This window comes from Lactuca saligna, chromosome 1, assembly GCF_052625555.1.
Source record: "Lactuca saligna cultivar CGN05327 chromosome 1, ASM5262555v1, whole genome shotgun sequence".
In the NCBI taxonomy this organism is placed as follows: Eukaryota; Viridiplantae; Streptophyta; class Magnoliopsida; order Asterales; family Asteraceae; genus Lactuca; species Lactuca saligna.
In genome coordinates this window covers 51,201,805-51,208,621 of record NC_136417.1, presented here as the reverse complement: position 1 = coordinate 51,208,621, position 6,817 = coordinate 51,201,805, and positions in this window count along the sequence as shown.

Below are 6,817 nucleotides of genomic sequence, written 5' to 3'. Positions count from 1 at the left end.
GAAATAATCATCATTTTAGTAGGAGCATGATTATTATGGTAAGTATTGCGAGTTAGCAATATTAATTATAGAAAAAAAAAAGATTCACTTTGCAAAGTTGTAGGGGTTGAAATGTTGTTTTTGCTATAATTAAGGGAGAGAATATTATCCTTTATTTCAAAAATATAAAGATTAGATCGAGAAATGTTAATAAATCTATTCAAGGATACACAGTGCATTCTCAAAATTTGATTATGATTACGACATCCCTCTTCATAGTTCGAATTGTGAGAACGTGGCACATAAAATGTTATGACAGAAGATTGACAAAGTATCATATTTTATGTAAGACATTATCCATCGTGTCCCATACGCTTTGGGTATAGGATTGATTGCATATGCTACAATATTTGACCATTCTAAAATTTTCCAAATGCCTAACACATTAAGAGGGAAAAGGAACTAGAATCGGTTTTGACTAAAATAATTAAATAACTATCAAAGTACGATCCAAAGTTTGCTGAGGGTTGGTCGCTTGTGAGTAGTTGGAAGTATAGTACTGGATGGATCATATCGACACTCTGATGAATAGATAAGATTCTATTTAGAATGAGTTGTCATATGGCAAATATGGAATGTTTCCATATTTGGAAGTTGGAAATTAAGAATTTATGTATAGATTAGAAAATTTTATGCAAAAAGGATGTTCAAAGGAATGTACTTTGAGTGAGAGACATCACATCTATAGAATTGTTTTATAACAATTTATGATAGTGAACCTTGTAATTTCATTGGCCAAGTCTTGGTGACTTCGTGCTATGACATTACGAAAGGATCGTTGCATAAAATGTTAGAATCTAACGTATTCGGATAGTGGCAAGAATTTTGTATTCTTACACTAATAATGAGGATTAGGAATTATGAAATGAGAATCATTGGAAAGGTTTCAATTGATCTATTTCACAAAGCATGGACCATAGGAAACATAGTGTGCATGCCTGGTGCATGGGACAACTATTGTTGAAATTCAAGCGTCAAGTTGATTATCCGAAACATTAAACAATCAATATGGTCTTTAAATAAAAGGGTTTTTATTTATGCTCAAAAGTTTTGAGGCCATATAGGACTAAGTATTATTGTTGTGTTTCATTTTGCATGTTTTGACTTCTAGAATAATTGGGTTATTCGAACCTCCACAGTCGGTCATACATTGGAAGTAGGTATGAAGCAAGACTGTCATGAATCTGTTTGTAGATCGTCTAGAGTGTTTAGACATAACACAAGTTTGCTGCAGAGTGCATGAGTGCTTTGATAAAATTAGAGTATTGGATTAAACCCATGTTCACTTGAATCACTTCATGGGTTTCATCACGAGTGATTGTGACATGATAATATTGTATATTCTTGAAACTGAGACGTGTGAGTTGTAATTACAATTCGGTTGCACATTGATAATATGTAAACGCACCAGTAATTTGATGTTATAAAACATATTGTTGTGTGTGATTTGATGGAGAAAGCAAGCATTCGAGTCAAAGTTTATCCATTCCTTTTACCTAAAGTGGGATAAAAGCAATATCTGTGGGCCCTTCGATGATTTAGTGATGACACCTAAGCGCTTGGCCAAGTTGGGACTAAGTTTATGTGTTCAATTGTAGTCTGTTGTCAGTCATCATAAATCAGATGTTGGGAAACAATATAGAGAGAATGATTAAAATCCATGTCTCGTGTCTATACGATATCTTGAGAATGGAGGAATATATGACCCCTTATCTAAAGGACACGGATATCTGATAAGATCAAAGTTGACAGTGGATTTTGAAAGCCACGATTGTTGATCAGGTTCTAAAGTTATGCAAAATAGTTATTAGACTTATCCAAGTGGGAGACTGTTGGATTAGTGCCTAAGACCATAACTATTTTGGTATGTACTTGACCCGATTATGAGCATGGTCCTGTTGGATTAGTGTCTAAGACCATAACTATTTTGGTATGTACTTGACCCGATAGTAGCATGGTCCTTTTGAGTTGCATTCACCAGAACAATTTGATAGGATGGATATTTGAGAAAGAGGTTATTTATGATTTTTTTAAATATATTATATGAATAATATATTAATTGAGAAATCATATTATTTAATTAGTGTTGATCAAGAATTAATTTGAAATTAATTTAGTGATCAAAAGAAACTGATTAAATTTACAGGGACTAATTTGGTAAATCAGTAATATTTATAGTTTGGGCTAATGATTCATGTTGATTAGGGATGGGATAAATCAATGTGAGAGTCCATAAAGAGTTAGTCCAAAGGGCCTATCATATGGATCATTGGAATACTTAAAGGTTTAAGTAAATTAGGGTTTTATGTATGAAACCCTAGGAATTCCACACTATAAATACTAACCCTTGCACTCCAAAATCGGGATTGGTGTTCTAAGAAGAAACCGTAGCTAATTTTGGTGCCTCCTAACCTCTCTCTAATAAGCCTCCTCGTGATTTTGGTGTTTTGTGACACAATAGAGGTATCACACTTGAGGTACTAAGCTCTTGAAAGGCCAAGGATTACAAGCTACAACAAAGAGGTATTCATCTAACTAGTTTTTATGTTGTATATCTCCAATTGCATACTATCTAGGGTATATGCTTTGGATAAAATGAAATTGCATATATAACTTGAGAAAACTTAGATCCAAAGCATTAGGGTTGTATGTGCACCAAATGGATGTTATAGTGCTCAAAACCTATTAATTATGTAGTAGTAGTAGGGGGTGAAATAGGCCCGGTATCCGGTTGATATAAACCAAAGGGGATTGCAAGCACCATGATATGCTTGATAGTATCCGGTTGAGATAGACCGAAGGGGTAGGAAAGCACCCAGATATGCTTAGTAGTATCCGGTTGAAATAGACCGAAGGGGCAGGCAAGCACCCATGTATGCTTGACAGTATGTTTGTTTCGTATGTAACGACCCAAAAACCAATGGTAAAAATTTCATTTTTATTATAATCAAAACACAGATATCATTTAATCCAAACATTCCAAAAACGTTGCTAATTAAAAACATTTATCAGAGTTCATCCCAAAATCACATATTGCAGAAAACATGGGTGTGCGTTGCGACCAAGCCGGACCCTCCCTTTCAAATCAATGATACCTGAAACCATAAACAAAACGGTAAGCATGAAGCTTAGTGAATTCCCCAGAGCATACCCTACATAATCACATAACCATATCAATAGCGTAAGCCATGCATATAAACATATAAGGATGCTTTGAAAACCCTTTAGGGTCTTACTCCGGGTGCCATGGGAATCCCCACATGGGCTTAGCCCAATGCCATATAAATCATACATACAAACATATAAGGATGCCCTGGAAACCCTCTAGGGTCTTACTCCGGGTGCCATGGGAACCCCTACATGGTCTTAGCCCAATGCCTTAGGAATCCCCTCTAAGGTCTTACACCCCAGTGCCTCGGAAACCCCCCGAGGTCTTTAGTTTGGATAACAAGGAAACCCTCCAAGGTCATACACCCAAGAGCCTCGGGAACACCCCCCCTGAGGCCTTTCATGCAAGTATCACAAAGACAACTAGCGTATCACCTACCACATAATACACTAGCATACCACATAACACAATATCAACTAGCATACCACATATTACATAATGGGCCGACCTTGGTTCCTTCGACCCATTGGTATGGTGAGGAGACTCACCTCGCACTGCTGAACTCCAGCAGATAAAACTCCAGCTACTAGTTGACAGATTCTCGAACTATCAACATCAAAACAACACCCAATTAATAATTAAGTTCCAAGACATATCCATAAGTCCATGCTAGGGGTAAGAAGACTACTTTACCCCCAACCTAGCTTGATTCAAAACCAACGCCCAAACTCATACTCTAAGGGCCCAAAAGCCAAATAATCAACCAAGGGCCAACATATGGCCCAATTTTCCAAATTGGACCCAAACCTCTACATGGTCTTACCTTAAGGCCCAACCATTTATTTTAGTCCAAGCACTTGGCATTCTGATGGTCCAACATCTCATAATCATTAAGGCCTAGTTATGGCCCATCTATGACCCAATTTTCCAAATTAGGCCCAAGCCTTTCCAATGGGCCTTATCCTAAAGCCCAATAATTTTCTTAGTCCATAAACTTGTTCCTAATTGGCCCACGACAACTTAGTCCAAGAAATGGCCCAACAAGAACCCAAACCCAATTAGGATTTTTCACATAAAATAACGATTAGGGTTAAGTGTTCTTACTTAACCCATCAAGGAATTAATCCATTAAGTCCATCATTCTACTAGGTAAATCATATGGTATGGTCGAGAGTAATTCATAATTCAATTCCAATGACCCAAAACACGAGTCCCGTTAATTCCAAACTAACAAATCCAAAATTAGGGTTTCCAACCCAATCGCGTGCCAATTAGTCAAATGGTTAGGTTTTTAGGTCAATTAGGGCTTCATTAGGTCAACTAAGGTTAAATAAGTCGAGCACCGTCTACTACCACCTCGGGTAGTGGTGGTCAACGGTGGCGGCCACCACCACGTGGTGGTGGTGGTTATGATTCTAGTCCAAAACATGTCCATGCAACTCAACTAACAATCAAATCACACTTAAATACACACCGCCACCCAACATGGTTGTTGGTGGCGGAAAAAGGTGGCAGCCACCACCTCATGGTGGTGGTGGTGATTTCCTTGATTATTATGGCTAAAATACGATTATACAACATAATATCCAAAATAAACACACACAATATAACACACACACACACACTAAGCCACCCTTGTGGCGGTAGGCGGTGGTCGGAGGTGATACCCACCACCTCATGGTGGTGGTGGTGATTCTCTGTTGATTCTCGATCACGCAACACACACTCCAGCACACACACTAAAACATGCACACAACTACCGCCACAATGAATGGTGGCGGCAAAAGAAGTGATAGAAATGATAACCACCATGGTTAGCGGCCATGGTGGGTCTTCTCGGTTACCGGCTAACAAACACACGTACATACAACTTGCAATTGGCAACAACATCATGAAAACAATATGTAACATAAAAGACGCAACCGAGGCATGACAAAAAGGTATTCGGTCGGAACGGCAGCAACGATGGACGAGGCTAGGGCATAGCACCAGAAAAACGGAGAAGAAGGGCCGAACCCGTGAACGACAACAACAACATCAACGGACAAAGGGGTATATGCTCCTGGTCCTCGCCTTCACCGACAAAGAGAGTGACGACTAGCTGGTTAACGACTCACATTATCGGCAAGAGTATTGGGGGATAACGGTGGTTCAGACGGTTGGAGAGATAAGGGTGGTGAAGGTGGCAGCTGAAGGATGGGATTAGGGTTAGGGTTTACATGATACTTATATATGAAGGCTAAAAATGAGGGTGACGGGTTTATGCCCGTTATTTTTAAAACTTAGTTCATAATTACACTTTAATCCCATGCCTCCAAATTCTTTTCAACTTAAATCCGTTATTTACCGAATAACCCTCATCTTTAATAATTTATTACAATTCAAGTCACAGAAGTTACCATTTAATCCTCAACATTCCAAAATTCTTTCAATTTAAGTCCAATAATTACCAAAAACCCCTGAATTCTGAAAATCTTCACAAAATAAATCCCAAAAATACACTTTAACCCTCAAAAATGCAAATCATGTCATTTGGCTCCCCGAAACCAACACCTCGCTGAATATTAAGGATTTTTAGGGCTACTATAAAATATAAACTAACATCTTGGGGTTCAGGGTTTATTATTTAATTACTTAATTTTAAACGGAAAGTTACATGGTATGTGGTATTTTTAGGGGAACTCACTAAGCTTTGTGCTTATAGGTTTTAGTTTATGTTTCAGGTACTTCCAGTTTGAAGGGGAAGGGCTTGGCCTGATCGACCACATCACTCTATGTTTTTACGTACTTTGTGATTTTGGGAATTGTACTTGGATAACAGGTTATCATATGACTCTTTCGACTATTTTGATATGAGTTTCTTATGAACCGAATGAATTTAAAAACAAAATTTTATTTGTATTTTAGTGGATGTTTTAGATGTATGTAAATCAAAGATACAAATAATATGTTTCACATCACGAGATCTAATCTACCCAATAAGAGTCCATCACAAAAATTTTATACCTGGTGTAATAGGGGATAGATTTACAATTTTCAGATTTACCATAAATTTAGGCCATGTAATTAGAGGGGCTGGCAATGAAGCTCCTTCTGTTGGATGTATGTGTTCCCGAATTTCTGAATTTCTTTGCTGAAAGTGGGAAACGGGATATGGTTGATGCAAAACTTTCCATTAAGAATTAGAAAGACAAAGAAAATAAATGTGGTTTTAAGAAGATCCATGGCTTAATATTACAAAACCAAATAATGGAAAAGAAAAAATAGGAAGAAGGATTGTCTTTCATTGGTGACAGACACAGGTTAAAAGAAAGTTTATCTTCAACAACAAAATGATGTAGAGAGAAAAAATAAAAATAATGACATGAACCCTAATAAATTGACAACTAAACACTGAGTTGTGATGACAGATCGCACATCATTCGGCAATTGATTCCAAAATCGATGAGTGGAAGAGAGTATAGAGAGCTCCACCATTGAAACTTCGTGGCTCCTATGATAAATTCCAAACAAATAAGCACACATCCCAAACAAACATGTCAAAAGTATTATCATCCACAAATGCTAAATCAAAATTCAGAAGCACAAGATGAAATCAGACTCCATCATGGCAGAAAGCAGACTCCATCACTGGAATGGCGGAGAAAACGAACACAATATGAAGAACAT